Source organism: Dicentrarchus labrax, unplaced genomic scaffold, assembly GCF_905237075.1.
Source record: "Dicentrarchus labrax unplaced genomic scaffold, dlabrax2021, whole genome shotgun sequence".
Classification (NCBI taxonomy): Eukaryota; Metazoa; Chordata; class Actinopteri; family Moronidae; genus Dicentrarchus; species Dicentrarchus labrax.
The window spans coordinates 20,605,004-20,623,852 of record NW_026136722.1 but is presented as its reverse complement, the minus strand read 5'-3'; the positions used below and the strand labels follow the sequence as shown (position 1 = coordinate 20,623,852).

The following is an 18,849-nucleotide window of genomic DNA, read 5'->3' as shown; positions in this document are numbered from 1 at the left end:
CATTATAGAGTGGTTTTCTGTGGCTCTGTCACTTAGTTTGGCTGTAATGCACAAAACTATTAAAAGTGACTTTTCTGCGTTTCCCATGTAATTCTGGCTTTTTCTTGTTTCAAATGCAATTCTGTGAGACTTTGGTGTTTTTCCACCTAAGTGTGCCGAATGAGCTTCTCAGGCTGAGAAAACAAGCTTTTTCACACAAGCTGCCATTCTCTTCCAGAAGCACCTATGTGCCAGTTTCCACCTCAGGAAGCCTCACAGCGGTGACTTGTACATTATAGAGTGGTTTTCTGTGTTCCAACTGAAATTACACTTTTCGACAGCAGAGGGCACACTTGACCACAGAATAATTCATTCTGGACTTGCAAAGCTTCACAGTGGCATAATGAAATTGATGCATGAAGTGGTTTGGTGTGGCTCTCTCACATAGTTCAGCTGTAATGGACAAAACTATTAAAAGTGACTTTTTTGTGTTTCCCATGTAATTCTGTCTTTTTCCTGTTTCACATGCAATTCTGTGGGACTTTGGTGTTTTTCCACCTAAGTGTGCCAAATGAGCTTCTCAGGCTGAGAAAACAAGCTTTTTCACACAAGCTGCCATTCTCTTCCAGAAGCACCTATGTGCCAGTTTCCACCTCAGGAAGCCTCACAGCGGCGACTTGTACATTATAGAGTGGTTTGGTGTGGCTCTGTCACTTAGTTTGGCTGTAATGCACAAAACTATTAAAAGTGACTTTTCTGCGTTTCCCATGTAATTCTGGCTTTTTCTTGTTTCACATGCAATTCTGTGGGACTTTGGTGTTTTTCCACCTAAGTGTGCCGAATGAGCTTCTCAGGCTGAGAAAACAAGCTTTTTCACACAAGCTGCCATTCTCTTCCAGAAGCACCTATGTGCCAGTTTCCACCTCAGGAAGCCTCACAGCGGCGACTTGTACATTATAGAGTGGATTTCTGTGGCTCTGTCACTTAGTTTGGCTGTAATGCACAAAACTATTAAAAGTGACTTTTCTGCGTTTCCCATGTAATTCTGGCTTTTTCTTGTTTCACATGCAATTCTGTGGGACTTTGGTGTTTTTCCACCTAAGTGTGCCGAATGAGCTTCTCAGGCTGAGAAAACAAGCTTTTTCACACAAGCTGCCATTCTCTTCCAGAAGCACCTATGTGCCAGTTTCCACCTCAGGAAGCCTCACAGCGGCGACTTGTACATTATAGAGTGGTTTGGTGTGGCTCTGTCACTTAGTTTGGCTGTAATGCACAAAACTATTAAAAGTGACTTTTCTGTGTTTCCCATGTAATTCTGGCTTTTTCTTGTTTCAAATGCAATTCTGTGAGACTTTGGTGTTTTTCCACCTAAGTGTGCCGAATGAGCTTCTCAGGCTGAGAAAACAAGCTTTTTCACACAAGCTGCCATTCTCTTCCAGAAGCACCTATGTGCCAGTTTCCACCTCAGGAAGCCTCACAGCGGTGACTTGTACATTATAGAGTGGTTTTCTGTGTTCCAACTGAAATTACACTTTTTCGACAGCAGAGGGCACACTTGACCACAGAATAATTCATTCTGGACTTGCAAAGCTTCACAGTGGCATAATGAAATTGATGCATGAAGTGGTTTGGTGTGGCTCTCTCACATAGTTCAGCTGTAATGGACAAAACTATTAAAAGTGACTTTTTGTGTTTCCCATGTAATTCTGTCTTTTCCTGTTTCACATGCAATTCTGTGGGACTTTGGTGTTTTTCCACCTAAGTGTGCCAAATGAGCTTCTCAGGCTGAGAAAACAAGCTTTTTCACACAAGCTGCCATTCTCTTCCAGAAGCACCTATGTGCCAGTTTCCACCTCAGGAAGCCTCACAGCGGCGACTTGTACATTATAGAGTGGTTTGGTGTGGCTCTGTCACTTAATTTGGCTGTAATGCACAAAACTATTAAAAGTGACTTTTCTGCGTTTCCCATGTAATTCTGGCTTTTTGTTGTTTCACATGCAATTCTGTGGGACTTTGGTGTTTTTCCACCTAAGTGTGCCCAATGAGCTTCTCAGGCTGAGAAAACAAGCTTTTTCACACAAGCTGCCATTCTCTTCCAGAAGCACCTATCTGACAGTTTCCACCTCAGGAAGCCTCACAGCGGCGACTTGTACATTATAGAGTGGTTTGGTGTGGCTCTGTCACTTAGTTTGGCTGTAATGCACAAAACTATTAAAAGTGACTTTTCTGCGTTTCCCATGTAATTCTGGCTTTTTCATGTTTCACATGCAATTCTGTGGGACTTTGGTGTTTTTCCACCTAAGCTGAAAAAGCTTGTTTTCTCAGCCTGAGAAGCTCATTCGGCACACTTAGGTGGAAAAACACCAAAGTCCCACAGAATTGCATGTGAAACAAGAAAAAGCCAGAATTACATGGGAAACGCAGAAAAGTCACTTTTAATAGTTTTGTGCATTACAGCCAAACTAAGTGACAGAGCCACACCAAACCACTCTATAATGTACAAGTCGCCGCTGTGAGGCTTCCTGAGGTGGAAACTGTCAGATAGGTGCTTCTGGAAGAGAATGGCAGCTTGTGTGAAAAAGCTTGTTTTCTCAGCCTGAGAAGCTCATTGGGCACACTTAGGTGGAAAAACACCAAAGTCCCGCAGAATTGCATGTGAAACAACAAAAAGCCAGAATTACATGGGAAACGCAGAAAAGTCACTTTTAATAGTTTTTTGCATTACAGCCAAACTAAGTGACAGAGCCACACCACACCACTCTATAATGTACAAGTCGCCGCTGTGAGGCTTCCTGAGGTGGAAACTGTCAGATAGGTGCTTCTGGAAGAGAATGGCAGCTTGTGTGAAAAAGCTTGTTTTCTCAGCCTGAGAAGCTCATTGGGCACACTTAGGTGGAAAAACACCAAAGTCCCGCAGAATTGCATGTGAAACAACAAAAAGCCAGAATTACATGGGAAACGCAGAAAAGTCACTTTTAATAGTTTTGTGCATTACAGCCAAACTAAGTGACAGAGCCACACCAAACCACTCTATAATGTACAAGTCGCCGCTGTGAGGCTTCCTGAGGTGGAAACTGTCAGATAGGTGCTTCTGGAAGAGAATGGCAGCTTGTGTGAAAAAGCTTGTTTTCTCAGCCTGAGAAGCTCATTGGGCACACTTAGGTGGAAAAACACCAAAGTCCCACAGAATTGCATGTGAAACAACAAAAAGCCAGAATTACATGGGAAACGCAGAAAAGTCACTTTTAATAGTTTTGTGCATTACAGCCAAACTAAGTGACACAGCCACACAAAACCACTCTATAATGTACAAGTCGCTGCTGTGAGGCTTCCTGAGGTGGAAACTGGCACATAGGTGCTTCTGGAAGAGAATGGCAGCTTGTGTGAAAAAGCTTGTTTTCTCAGCCTGAGAAGCTCATTCGGCACACTTAGGTGGAAAAACACCAAAGTCCCACAGAATTGCATGTGAAACAAGAAAAAGCCAGAATTACATGGGAAACGCAGAAAAGTCACTTTTAATAGTTTTGTGCATTACAGCCAAACTAATTGACAGAGCCACACCAAACCACTCTATAATGTACAAGTCGCCGCTGTGAGGCTTCCTGAGGTGGAAACTGTCAGATAGGTGCTTCTGGAAGAGAATGGCAGCTTGTGTGAAAAAGCTTGTTTTCTCAGCCTGAGAAGCTCATTGGGCACACTTAGGTGGAAAAACACCAAAGTCCCACAGAATTGCATGTGAAACAACAAAAAGCCAGAATTACATGGGAAATGCAGAAAGTCACTTTTAATAGTTTTGTGCATTACAGCCAAACTAAGTGACAGAGCCACACAAAACCACTCTATAATGTACAAGTCGCCGCTGTGAGGCTTCCTGAGATGGAAACTGGCACATAGGTGCTTCTGGAAGAGAATGGCAGCTTGTGTGAAAAAGCTTGTTTTCTCATCCTGAGAAGCTCATTGGGCACACTTAGGTGGAAAAACACCAAAGTCCCACAGAATTGCATGTGAAACAAGAAAAAGCCAGAATTACATGGGAAACGCAGAAAAGTCACTTTTAATAGTTTTTTGCATTACAGCCAAACTAAGTGACAGAGCCACACCAAACCACTCTATAATGTACAAGTCGCCGCTGTGAGGCTTCCTGAGGTGGAAACTGTCAGATAGGTGCTTCTGGAAGAGAATGGCAGCTTGTGTGAAAAAGCTTGTTTTCTCAGCCTGAGAAGCTCATTCGGCACACTTAGGTGGAAAAACACCAAAGTCCCACAGAATTGCATGTGAAACAACAAAAAGCCAGAATTACATGGGAAACGCAGAAAAGTCACTTTTAATAGTTTTTTGCATTACAGCCAAACTAAGTGACAGAGCCACACCAAACCACTCTATAATGTACAAGTCGCCGCTGTGAGGCTTCCTGAGGTGGAAACTGTCAGATAGGTGCTTCTGGAAGAGAATGGCAGCTTGTGTGAAAAAGCTTGTTTTCTCAGCCTGAGAAGCTCATTGGGCACACTTAGGTGGAATAACACCAAAGTCCCACAGAATTGCATGTGAAACAACAAAAAGCCAGAATTACATGGGAAACGCAGAAAAGTCACTTTTAATAGTTTTGTGCATTACAGCCAAACTAAGTGACAGAGCCACACCAAACCACTCTATAATGTACAAGTCGCCGCTGTGAGGCTTCCTGAGGTGGAAACTGGCACATAGGTGCTTCTGGAAGAGAATGGCAGCTTGTGTGAAAAAGCTTGTTTTCTCAGCCTGAGAAGCTCATTGGGCACACTTAGGTGGAAAAACACCAAAGTCCCACAGAATTGCATGTGAAACAAGAAAAAGCCAGAATTACATGGGAAACGCAGAAAAGTCACTTTTAATAGTTTTGTGCATTACAGCCAAACTAAGTGACAGAGCCACACCACACCACTCTATAATGTACAAGTCGCCGCTGTGAGGCTTCCTGAGGTGGAAACTGGCACATAGGTGCTTCTGGAAGAGAATGGCAGCTTGTGTGAAAAAGCTTGTTTTCTCAGCCTGAGAAGCTCATTCGGCACACTTAGGTGGAAAAACACCAAAGTCCCACAGAATTGCATTTGAAACAAGAAAAAGCCAGAATTACATGGGAAACGCAGAAAAGTCACTTTTAATAGTTTTGTGCATTACAGCCAAACTAAGTGACAGAGCCACACCAAACCACTCTATAATGTACAAGTCGCCGCTGTGAGGCTTCCTGAGGTGGAAACTGGCACATAGGTGCTTCTGGAAGAGAATGGCAGCTTGTGTGAAAAAGCTTGTTTTCTCAGCCTGAGAAGCTCATTGGGCACACTTAGGTGGAAAAACACCAAAGTCCCACAGAATTGCATGTGAAACAACAAAAAGCCAGAATTACATGGGAAACGCAGAAAAGTCACTTTTAATAGTTTTGTGCATTACAGCCAAACTAAGTGACAGAGCCACACCAAGCCACTCTATAATGTACAAGTCGCCGCTGTGAGGCTTCCTGAGGTGGAAACTGTCAGATAGGTGCTTCTGGAAGAGAATGGCAGCTTGTGTGAAAAAGCTTGTTTTCTCAGCCTGAGAAGCTCATTGGGCACACTTAGGTGGAAAAACACCAAAGTCCCACAGAATTGCATGTGAAACAACAAAAAGCCAGAATTACATGGGAAACGCAGAAAAGTCACTTTTAATAGTTTTGTGCATTACAGCCAAACTAAGTGACAGAGCCACACCAAACCACTCTATAATGTACAAGTCGCCGCTGTGAGGCTTCCTGAGGTGGAAACTGGCACATAGGTGCTTCTGGAAGAGAATGGCAGCTTGTGTGAAAAAGCTTGTTTTCTCAGCCTGAGAAGCTCATTGGGCACACTTAGGTGGAAAAACACCAAAGTCCCGCAGAATTGCATGTGAAACAACAAAAAGCCAGAATTACATGGGAAACGCAGAAAAGTCACTTTTAATAGTTTTGTGCATTACAGCCAAACTAAGTGACAGAGCCACACCAAAACACTCTATAATGTACAAGTCACCGCTGTGAGGCTTCCTGAGGTGGAAACTGTCAGATAGGTGCTTCTGGAAGAGAATGGCAGCTTGTGTGAAAAAGCTTGTTTTCTCAGCCTGAGAAGCTCATTGGGCACACTTAGGTGGAAAAACACCAAAGTCCCACAGAATTGCATGTGAAACAACAAAAAGACAGAATTACATGGGAAACGCAGAAAAGTCACTTTTAATAGTTTTGTGCATTACAGCCAAACTAAGTGACAGAGCCACACCAAACCACTCTATAATGTACAAGTCGCCGCTGTGAGGCTTCCTGAGGTGGAAACTGTCAGATAGGTGCTTCTGGAAGAGAATGGCAGCTTGTGTGAAAAAGCTTGTTTTCTCAGCCTGAGAAGCTCATTGGGCACACTTAGGTGGAAAAACACCAAAGTCCCACAGAATTGCATGTGAAACAACAAAAAGCCAGAATTACATGGGAAACGCAGAAAAGTCACTTTTAATAGTTTTGTGCATTACAGCCAAATTAAGTGACAGAGCCACACCAAACCACTCTATAATGTACAAGTCGCCGCTGTGAGGCTTCCTGAGGTGGAAACTGGCACATAGGTGCTTCTGGAAGAGAATGGCAGCTTGTGTGAAAAAGCTTGTTTTCTCAGCCTGAGAAGCTCATTCGGCACACTTAGGTGGAAAAACACCAAAGTCCCACAGAATTGCATGTGAAACAAGAAAAAGCCAGAATTACATGGGAAACGCAGAAAAGTCACTTTTAATAGTTTTGTGCATTACAGCCAAACTAAGTGACAGAGCCACACCAAACCACTCTATAATGTACAAGTCGCCGCTGTGAGGCTTCCTGAGGTGGAAACTGTCAGAAAGGTGCTTCTGGAAGAGAATGGCAGCTTGTGTGAAAAAGCTTGTTTTCTCAGCCTGAGAAGCTCATTGGGCACACTTAGGTGGAAAAACACCAAAGTCCCACAGAATTGCATGTGAAACAACAAAAAGCCAGAATTACATGGGAAACGCAGAAAAGTCACTTTTAATAGTTTTGTGCATTACAGCCAAATTAAGTGACAGAGCCGCACCAAACCACTCTATAATGTACAAGTCGCCGCTGTGAGGCTTCCTGAGGTGGAAACTGGCACATAGGTGCTTCTGGAAGAGAATGGCAGCTTGTGTGAAAAAGCTTGTTTTCTCAGCCTGAGAAGCTCATTCGGCACACTTAGGTGGAAAAACACCAAAGTCCCACAGAATTGCATGTGAAACAACAAAAAGCCAGAATTACATGGGAAACGCAGAAAAGTCACTTTTAATAGTTTTGTGCATTACAGCCAAATTAAGTGACAGAGCCGCACCAAACCACTCTATAATGTACAAGTCGCCGCTGTGAGGCTTCCTGAGGTGGAAACTGGCACATAGGTGCTTCTGGAAGAGAATGGCAGCTTGTGTGAAAAAGCTTGTTTTCTCAGCCTGAGAAGCTCATTCGGCACACTTAGGTGGAAAAACACCAAAGTCCCACAGAATTGCATGTGAAACAACAAAAAACCAGAATTACATGGGAAACGCAGAAAAGTCACTTTTAATAGTTTTGTGCATTACAGCCAAACTAAGTGACAGAGCCACACCAAACCACTCTATAATGTACAAGTCGCCGCTGTGAGGCTTCCTGAGGTGGAAACTGTCAGATAGGTGCTTCTGGAAGAGAATGGCAGCTTGTGTGAAAAAGCTTGTTTTCTCAGCCTGAGAAGCTCATTGGGCACACTTAGGTGGAAAAACACCAAAGTCCCACAGAATTGCATGTGAAACAACAAAAAGCCAGAATTACATGGGGAAACGCAGAAAGTCACTTTTAATAGTTTTGTGCATTACAGCCAAACTAAGTGACAGAGCCACACCAAGCCACTCTATAATGTACAAGTCGCCGCTGTGAGGCTTCCTGAGGTGGAAACTGTCAGATAGGTGCTTCTGGAAAAGAATGGCAGCTTGTGTGAAAAAGCTTGTTTTCTCAGCCTGAGAAGCTCATTGGGCACACTTAGGTGGAAAAACACCAAAGTCCCACAGAATTGCATGTGAAACAACAAAAAGCCAGAATTACATGGGAAACGCAGAAAAGTCACTTTTAATAGTTTTGTGCATTACAGCCAAATTAAGTGACAGAGCCGCACCAAACCACTCTATAATGTACAAGTCGCCGCTGTGAGGCTTCCTGAGGTGGAAACTGGCACATAGGTGCTTCTGGAAGAGAATGGCAGCTTGTGTGAAAAAGCTTGTTTTCTCAGCCTGAGAAGCTCATGGGCACACTTAGGTGGAAAAACACCAAAGTCCCACAGAATTGCATGTGAAACAACAAAAAGCCAGAATTACATGGGAAACGCAGAAAAGTCACTTTTAATAGTTTTGTGCATTACAGCCAAACTAAGTGACAGAGCCACACCAAACCACTCTATAATGTACAAGTCGCCGCTGTGAGGCTTCCTGAGGTGGAAACTGTCAGATAGGTGCTTCTGGAAGAGAATGGCAGCTTGTGTGAAAAAGCTTGTTTTCTCAGCCTGAGAAGCTCATTGGGCACACTTAGGTGGAAAAACACCAAAGTCCCACAGAATTGCATGTGAAACAACAAAAAGCCAGAATTACATGGGAAACGCAGAAAAGTCACTTTTAATAGTTTTGTGCATTACAGCCAAACTAAGTGACAGAGCCACACCAAACCACTCTATAATGTACAAGTCGCCGCTGTGAGGCTTCCTGAGGTGGAAACTGTCAGATAGGTGCTTCTGGAAGAGAATGGCAGCTTGTGTGAAAAAGCTTGTTTTCTCAGCCTGAGAAGCTCATTGGGCACACTTAGGTGGAAAAACACCAAAGTCCCACAGAATTGCATGTGAAACAACAAAAAGCCAGAATTACATGGGAAACGCAGAAAAGTCACTTTTAATAGTTTTGTGCATTACAGCCAAATTAAGTGACAGAGCCGCACCAAACCACTCTATAATGTACAAGTCGCCGCTGTGAGGCTTCCTGAGGTGGAAACTGGCACATAGGTGCTTCTGGAAGAGAATGGCAGCTTGTGTGAAAAAGCTTGTTTTCTCAGCCTGAGAAGCTCATTGGGCACACTTAGGTGGAAAAACACCAAAGTCCCACAGAATTGCATGTGAAACAACAAAAGCCAGAATTACATGGGAAACGCAGAAAAGTCACTTTTAATAGTTTTGTGCATTACAGCCAAACTAAGTGACAGAGCCACACCAAGCCACTCTATAATGTACAAGTCGCCGCTGTGAGGCTTCCTGAGGTGGAAACTGTCAGATAGGTGCTTCTGGAAGAGAATGGCAGCTTGTGTGAAAAAGCTTGTTTTCTCAGCCTGAGAAGCTCATTGGGCACACTTAGGTGGAAAAACACCAAAGTCCCACAGAATTGCATGTGAAACAACAAAAAGCCAGAATTACATGGGAAACGCAGAAAAGTCACTTTTAATAGTTTTGTGCATTACAGCCAAAGTAAGTGACAGAGCCACACCAAACCACTCTATAATGTACAAGTCGCCGCTGTGAGGCTTCCTGAGGTGGAAACTGGCACATAGGTGCTTCTGGAAGAGAATGGCAGCTTGTGTGAAAAAGCTTGTTTTCTCAGCCTGAGAAGCTCATTGGGCACACTTAGGTGGAAAAACACCAAAGTCCCACAGAATTGCATGTGAAACAACAAAAAGCCAGAATTACATGGGAAACGCAGAAAAGTCACTTTTAATAGTTTTGTGCATTACAGCCAAACTAAGTGACAGAGCCACACCAAACCACTCTATAATGTACAAGTCACCGCTGTGAGGCTTCCTGAGGTGGAAACTGTCAGATAGGTGCTTCTGGAAGAGAATGGCAGCTTGTGTGAAAAAGCTTGTTTTCTCAGCCTGAGAAGCTCATTGGGCACACTTAGGTGGAAAAACACCAAAGTCCCACAGAATTGCATGTGAAACAACAAAAGACAGAATTACATGGGAAACGCAGAAAAGTCACTTTTAATAGTTTTGTGCATTACAGCCAAACTAAGTGACAGAGCCACACCAAACCACTCTATAATGTACAAGTCGCCGCTGTGAGGCTTCCTGAGGTGGAAACTGTCAGATAGGTGCTTCTGGAAGAGAATGGCAGCTTGTGTGAAAAAGCTTGTTTTCTCAGCCTGAGAAGCTCATTGGGCACACTTAGGTGGAAAAACACCAAAGTCCCACAGAATTGCATGTGAAACAACAAAAAGCCAGAATTACATGGGAAACGCAGAAAAGTCACTTTTAATAGTTTTGTGCATTACAGCCAAATTAAGTGACAGAGCCACACCAAACCACTCTATAATGTACAAGTCGCCGCTGTGAGGCTTCCTGAGGTGGAAACTGGCACATAGGTGCTTCTGGAAGAGAATGGCAGCTTGTGTGAAAAAGCTTGTTTTCTCAGCCTGAGAAGCTCATTGGGCACACTTAGGTGGAAAAACACCAAAGTCCCACAGAATTGCATGTGAAACAAGAAAAAGCCAGAATTACATGGGAAACGCAGAAAAGTCACTTTTAATAGTTTTGTGCATTACAGCCAAACTAAGTGACAGAGCCACACCAAACCACTCTATAATGTACAAGTCGCCGCTGTGAGGCTTCCTGAGGTGGAAACTGTCAGATAGGTGCTTCTGGAAGAGAATGGCAGCTTGTGTGAAAAAGCTTGTTTTCTCAGCCTGAGAAGCTCATTGGGCACACTTAGGTGGAAAAACACCAAAGTCCCACAGAATTGCATGTGAAACAACAAAAAGCCAGAATTACATGGGAAACGCAGAAAAGTCACTTTTAATAGTTTTGTGCATTACAGCCAAACTAAGTGACAGAGCCACACCAAACCACTCTATAATGTACAAGTCGCCGCTGTGAGGCTTCCTGAGGTGGAAACTGGCACATAGGTGCTTCTGGAAGAGAATGGCAGCTTGTGTGAAAAAGCTTGTTTTCTCAGCCTGAGAAGCTCATTCGGCACACTTAGGTGGAAAAACACCAAAGTCCCACAGAATTGCATGTGAAACAACAAAAAGCCAGAATTACATGGGAAACGCAGAAAAGTCACTTTTAATAGTTTTGTGCATTACAGCCAAACTAAGTGACAGAGCCACACCAAACCACTCTATAATGTACAAGTCGCCGCTGTGAGGCTTCCTGAGGTGGAAACTGTCAGATAGGTGCTTCTGGAAGAGAATGGCAGCTTGTGTGAAAAAGCTTGTTTTCTCAGCCTGAGAAGCTCATTGGGCACACTTAGGTGGAAAAACACCAAAGTCCCACAGAATTGCATGTGAAACAACAAAAAGCCAGAATTACATGGGAAACGCAGAAAAGTCACTTTTAATAGTTTTGTGCATTACAGCCAAACTAAGTGACAGAGCCACACCAAACCACTCTATAATGTACAAGTCGCCGCTGTGAGGCTTCCTGAGGTGGAAACTGTCAGATAGGTGCTTCTGGAAGAGAATGGCAGCTTGTGTGAAAAAGCTTGTTTTCTCAGCCTGAGAAGCTCATTGGGCACACTTAGGTGGAAAAACACCAAAGTCCCACAGAATTGCATGTGAAACAACAAAAAGCCAGAATTACATGGGAAACGCAGAAAAGTCACTTTTAATAGTTTTGTGCATTACAGCCAAATTAAGTGACAGAGCCACACCAAACCACTCTATAATGTACAAGTCGCCGCTGTGAGGCTTCCTGAGGTGGAAACTGGTACATAGGTGCTTCTGGAAGAGAATGGCAGCTTGTGTGAAAAAGCTTGTTTTCTCAGCCTGAGAAGCTCATTCGGCACACTTAGGTGGAAAAACACCAAAGTCCCACAGAATTGCATGTGAAACAACAAAAAGCCAGAATTACATGGGAAACGCAGAAAAGTCACTTTTAATAGTTTTGTGCATTACAGCCAAACTAAGTGACAGAGCCACACCAAGCCACTCTATAATGTACAAGTCGCCGCTGTGAGGCTTCCTGAGGTGGAAACTGTCAGATAGGTGCTTCTGGAAGAGAATGGCAGCTTGTGTGAAAAAGCTTGTTTTCTCAGCCTGAGAAGCTCATTGGGCACACTTAGGTGGAAAAACACCAAAGTCCCACAGAATTGCATGTGAAACAACAAAAAGCCAGAATTACATGGGAAACGCAGAAAAGTCACTTTTAATAGTTTTGTGCATTACAGCCAAACTAAGTGACAGAGCCACACCAAACCACTCTATAATGTACAAGTCGCCGCTGTGAGGCTTCCTGAGGTGGAAACTGGCACATAGGTGCTTCTGGAAGAGAATGGCAGCTTGTGTGAAAAAGCTTGTTTTCTCAGCCTGAGAAGCTCATTGGGCACACTTAGGTGGAAAAACACCAAAGTCCCACAGAATTGCATGTGAAACAACAAAAAGCCAGAATTACATGGGAAACGCAGAAAAGTCACTTTAATAGTTTTGTGCATTACAGCCAAACTAAGTGACAGAGCCACACCAAACCACTCTATAATGTACAAGTCACCGCTGTGAGGCTTCCTGAGGTGGAAACTGTCAGATAGGGTGCTTCTGGAAGAGAATGGCAGCTTGTGTGAAAAAGCTTGTTTTCTCAGCCTGAGAAGCTCATTGGGCACACTTAGGTGGAAAAACACCAAAGTCCCACAGAATTGCATGTGAAACAACAAAAAGCCAGAATTACATGGGAAACGCAGAAAAGTCACTTTTAATAGTTTTGTGCATTACAGCCAAACTAAGTGACAGAGCCACACCAAACCACTCTATAATGTACAAGTCGCCGCTGTGAGGCTTCCTGAGGTGGAAACTGGCAGATAGGTGCTTCTGGAAGAGAATGGCAGCTTGTGTGAAAAAGCTTGTTTTCTCAGCCTGAGAAGCTCATTGGGCACACTTAGGTGGAAAAACACCAAAGTCCCACAGAATTGCATGTGAAACAACAAAAAGCCAGAATTACATGGGAAACGCAGAAAGTCACTTTTAATAGTTTTGTGCATTACAGCCAAACTAAGTGACAGAGCCACACCAAACCACTCTATAATGTACAAGTCGCCGCTGTGAGGCTTCCTGAGGTGGAAACTGTCAGATAGGTGCTTCTGGAAGAGAATGGCAGCTTGTGTGAAAAAGCTTGTTTTCTCAGCCTGAGAAGCTCATTGGGCACACTTAGGTGGAAAAACACCAAAGTCCCACAGAATTGCATGTGAAACAACAAAAAGCCAGAATTACATGGGAAACGCAGAAAAGTCACTTTTAATAGTTTTGTGCATTACAGCCAAACTAAGTGACACAGCCACACCAAACCACTCTATAATGTACAAGTCGCCGCTCTGAGGCTTCCTGAGGTGGAAACTGGCACATAGGTGCTTCTGGAAGAGAATGGCAGCTTGTGTGAAAAAGCTTGTTTTCTCAGCCTGAGAAGCTCATTCCGCCACATTTAGGTGGAAAAACACCAAAGTCCCACAGAATTGCATGTGAAACAAGGAAAAGCCAGAATTACATGGGAAACGCAGAAAAGTCACTTTTAATAGTTTTTTGCATTACAGCCAAACTAAGTGACAGAGCCACACCAAACCACTCTATAATGTACAAGTCGCCGCTGTGAGGCTTCCTGAGGTGGAAACTGTCAGATAGATGCTTCTGGAAGAGAATGGCAGCTTGTGTGAAAAAGCTTGTTTTCTCAGCCTGAGAAGCTCATTGGGCACACTTAGGTGGAAAAACACCAAAGTCCCACAGAATTGCATGTGAAACAAGAAAAAGCCAGAATTACATGGGAAACGCAGAAAAGTCACTTCTAATAGTTTTGTGCATTACAGCCAAACTAAGTGACAGAGCCACACCAAACCACTCTATAATGTACAAGTCGCCGCGGTGAGGCTTCCTGAGGTGGAAACTGTCAGATAGGTGCTTCTGGAAGAGAATGGCAGCTTGTGTGAAAAAGCTTGTTTTCTCAGCCTGAGAAGCTCATTGGGCACACTTAGGTGGAAAAACACCAAAGTCCCGCAGAATTGCATGTGAAACAACAAAAAGCCAGAATTACATGGGAAACGCAGAAAAGTCACTTTTAATAGTTTTGTGCATTACAGCCAAATTAAGTGACAGAGCCGCACCAAACCACTCTATAATGTACAAGTCGCCGCTGTGAGGCTTCCTGAGGTGGAAACTGGCACATAGGTGCTTCTGGAAGAGAATGGCAGCTTGTGTGAAAAAGCTTGTTTTCTCAGCCTGAGAAGCTCATTCGGCACACTTAGGTGGAAAAACACCAAAGTCCCACAGAATTGCATGTGAAACAAGAAAAAGCCAGAATTACATGGGAAACGCAGAAAAGTCACTTTTAATAGTTTTTTGCATTACAGCCAAACTAAGTGACAGAGCCACACCAAACCACTCTATAATGTACAAGTCGCCGCTGTGAGGCTTCCTGAGGTGGAAACTGTCACATAGGTGCTTCTGGAAGAGAATGGCAGCTTGTGTGAAAAAGCTTGTTTTCTCAGCCTGAGTAGCTCATTCGGCACACTTAGGTGGAAAAACACCAAAGTCCCACAGAATTGCATGTGAAACAAGGAAAAGCCAGAATTACATGGGAAACGCAGAAAAGTCACTTTTAATAGTTTTGTGCATTACAGCCTAATCTAAGTGGACACAGCCACACCAAACCACTCTATAACGGCCAAGTCGCCGCTGTGAGGCTTCCTGAGGTGGAAACTGGCACATAGGTGCTTCTGGAAGAGAATGGCAGCTTGTGTGAAAAAGCTTGTTTTTTCAGCCTGAGAAGCTCATTCGGCACACTTAGGTGGAAAAACACCAAAGTCCCACAGAATTGCATGTGAAACAAGAAAAAGCCAGAATTACATGGGAAACGCAGAAAAGTCACTTTTAATAGTTTTTTGCATTACAGCCAAACTAAGTGACAGAGCCACACCAAACCACTCTATAATGTACAAGTCGCCGCTGTGAGGCTTCCTGAGGTGGAAACTGTCAGATAGGTGCTTCTGGAAGAGAATGGCAGCTTGTGTGAAAAGCTTGTTTTCTCAGCCTGAGAAGCTCATTGGGCACATTTAGGTGGAAAAACACCAAAGTCCCACACAGAATTGCATGTGAAACAAGAAAAGCCAGAATTACATGGGAAACGCAGAAAAGTCACTTTTAGTAGTTTTTTGCATTACAGCCAAACTAAGTGACAGAGCCACACCAAACCACTCTATAATGTACAAGTCGCCGCTGTGAGGCTTCCTGAGGTGGAAACTGGCAGATAGGTGCTTCTGGAAGAGAATGGCAGCTTGTGTGAAAAGCTTGTTTTCTCAGCCTGAGAAGCCCATTCGGCACACTTAGGTGGAAAAAAACACCAAAGTCCCACAGAATTGCATGTGAAACAAGAAAAAGCCAGAATTACATGGGAAACGCAGAAAAGTCACTTTTAATAGTTTTTTGCATTACAGCCAAACTAAGTGACAGAGCCACACCAAAACCACTCTATAATGTACAAGTCGCCGTCGTGAGGCTTCCTGAGGTGGAAACTGTCAGATAGGTGCTTCTGGAAGAGAATGGCAGCTTGTGTGAAAAAGCTTGTTTTCTCAGCCTGAGAAGCCCATTGGGCACACTTAGGTGGAAAAACACCAAAGTCCCACAGAATTGCATGTGAAACAACAAAAGCCAGAATTACATGGGGAAACGCAGAAAGTCACTTTTAATAGTTTTGTGCATTACAGCCAAACTAAGTGACAGAGCCACACCAAGCCACTCTATAATGTACAAGTCGCCGCTGTGAGGCTTCCTGAGGTGGAAACTGGCACATAGGTGCTTCTGGAAGAGAATGGCAGCTTGTGTGTAAAAAGCTTGTTGTTCTCAGCCTGAGAAGCTCATTCGGCCACACTTAGGTGGAAAAACACCAAAGTCCCACAGAATTGCATGTGAAACAACAGAAAGCCAGAATTACATGGGAAACGCAGAGAAGTCACTTTTAATAGTTTTTTGCATTACAGCCAAACTAAGTGACAGAGCCACACCAAACCACTCTATAATGTACAAGTCGCCGCTGTGAGGCTTCCTGAGGTGGAAACTGGCACATAGATGCTTCTGGAAGAGAATGGCAGCTTGTGTGAAAAAGCTTGTTTTCTCAGCCTGAGAAGCTCATTCGGCACACTTAGGTGGAAAAACACCAAAGTCCCACAGAATTGCATGTGAAACAAGAAAAAGCCAGAATTACATGGGAAACGCAGAAAAGTCACTTTTAACAGTTTTGTGCATTACAGCCAAACTAAGTGACAGAGCCACACCAAACCACTCTATAATGTACAAGTCGCCGCTGTGAGGCTTCTTGAGGTGGAAACTGTCAGATAGGTGCTTCTGGAAGAGAATGGCAGCTTGTGTGAAAAAGCTTGTTTTCTCAGCCTGAGAAGCTCATTGGGCACACTTAGGTGGAAAAACACCAAAGTCCCACAGAATTGCATGTGAAACAACAAAAAGCCAGAATTACATGGGAAACGCAGAAAAGTCACTTTTAATAGTTTTGTGCATTACAGCCAAATTAAGTGACAGAGTCGCACCAAACCACTCTATAATGTGAACAAGTCGCCGCTCTGAGGCTTCCTGAGGTGGAAACTGGCACATAGGTGCTTCTGGAAGAGAATGGCAGCTTGTGTGAAAAAGCTTGTTTTCTCAGCCTGAGAAGCTCATTCGGCACACTTAGGTGGAAAAACACCAAAGTCCCACAGAATTGCATGTGAAACAAGAAAAAGCCAGAATTACATGGGAAACGCAGAAAAGTCACTTTTAATAGTTTTTTGCATTACAGCCAAACTAAGTGACAGAGCCACACCAAACCACTCTATAATGTACAAGTCGCCGCTGTGAGGCTTCCTGAGGTGGAAACTGTCAGATAGGTGCTTCTGGAAGAGAATGGCAGCGTGTGTGAAAAAGCTTGTTTTCTCAGCCTGAGAAGCTCATTGGGCACAATTTAGGTGGAAAAACACCAAAGTCCCACAGAATTGCATGTGAAACAACAAAAGCCAGAATTACATGGGAAACGCAGAAAAGTCACTTTTAATAGTTTTGTGCATTACAGCCAAACTAAGTGACAGAGCCACACCAAACCACTCTATAATGTACAAGTCGCCGCTGTGAGACTTCCTGAGGTGGAAACTGGCACATAGGTGCTTCTGGAAGAGAATGGCAGCTTGTGTGAAAAAGCTTGTTTTCTCAGCCTGAGAAGCTCATTCGGCACACTTAGGTGGAAAAACACCAAAGTCCCACAGAATTGCATGTGAAACAAAGAAGAAAAGCCAGAATTACATGGGAAACGCAGAAAAGTCACTTTTAATAGTTTTGTGCATTACAGCCAAACTAAGTGACAGAGCCACACCAAACCACTCTATAATGTACAAGTCGCCGCTGTGAGGCTTCCTGAGGTGGAAACTGTCAGATAGGTGCTTCTGGAAGAGAATGGCAGCTTGTGTGAAAAAGCTTGTTTTCTCAGCCTGAGAAGCTCATTGGGCACACTTAGGTGGAAAAACACCAAAGTCCCACAGAATTGCATGTGAAACAACAAAAAGCCAGAATTACATGGGAAACGCAGAAAAGTCTCTTTTAATAGTTTTGTGCATTACAGCTAAATCCCAAGTGACAGAGCCACACCAAACCACTCTATAATGTACAAGTCGCCGCTGTGAGGCTTCCTGAGGTGGAAACTGGCACATAGGTGCTTCTGGAAGAGAATGGCAGCCTGTGTGAAAAAGCTTGTTTTCTCAGCCTGAGAAGCTCATTCGGCACACTTAGGTGGAAAAACACCAAAGTCCCACAGAATTGCATGTGAAACAAGAAAAAGCCAGAATTACATGGGGAAACGCAGAGAAGTCACTTTTAATAGTTTTTTGCATTACAGCCAAACTAAGTGACAGAGCCGCACCAAACCACTCTATAATGTACAAGTCGCCGCCCTGTGAGGCTTCCTGAGGTGGAAACTGGCACATAGATGCTTCTGGAAGAGAATGGCAGCTTGTGTGAAAAAGCTTGTTTTCTCAGCCTGAGAAGCTCATTGGGCACACTTAGGTGGAAAACACCAAAGTCCGCCAGAATTGCATGTGAAACAAGAAAAAGCCAGAATTACATGGGAAACGCAGAAAAGTCACTTTTAATAGTTTTGTGCATTACAGCCAAACTAAGTGACAGAGCCACACCAAACCACTCTATAATGTACAAGTCGCCGCTGTGAGGCTTCCTGAGGTGGAAACTGTCAGATAGGTGCTTCTGGAAGAGAATGGCAGCTTCTGCAAAAAGCTTGTTTTCTCAGCCTGAGAAGCTCATTGGGCACACTTAGGTGGAAAAACACCAAAGTCCGCACAGAATTGCATGTGAAACAACAAAAAGCCAGAATTACATGGGAAACGCAGAAAAGTCACTTTTAATAGTTTTGTGCATTACAGCCAAACTAAGTGACAGAGCCGCACCAAACCACTCTATAATGTACAAGTCGCCGCTGTGAGGCTTCCTGAGGTGGAAACTGGCACATAGGTGCTTCTGGAAGAGAATGGCAGCTTGTGTGAAAAAGCTTGTTTTTTCAGCCTGAGAAGCTCATTCGGCACACTTAGGTGGAAAAACACCAAAGTCCCACAGAATTGCATGTGAAACAACGAAAAGACAGAATTACATGGGAAACGCAGAAAAGTCACTTTTAATAGTTTTGTGCATTACAGCCAACCTAAGTGACAGAGCCACACCAAACCACTCTATAATGTACAAGTCGCCGCTGTGAGGCTTCCTGAGGTGGAAACTGTCACATAGGTGCTTCTGGAAGAGAATGGCAGCTTGTGTGAAAAAGCTTGTTTTCTCAGCCTGAGAAGCTCATTGGGCACACTTAGGTGGAAAAACACCAAAGTCCCGCAGAATTGCATGTGA

General features: G+C 43.7%; 1 protein-coding gene across 1 annotated transcript in view; it reads left to right on the top strand.

Annotated features, from left to right (window-relative positions):
• LOC127356796 (uncharacterized) overlaps nt 1-18,849 on the top strand; it is a 281,317-nt gene that overhangs the window by 107,284 nt on the left and 155,184 nt on the right. The window lies entirely within an intron of this gene.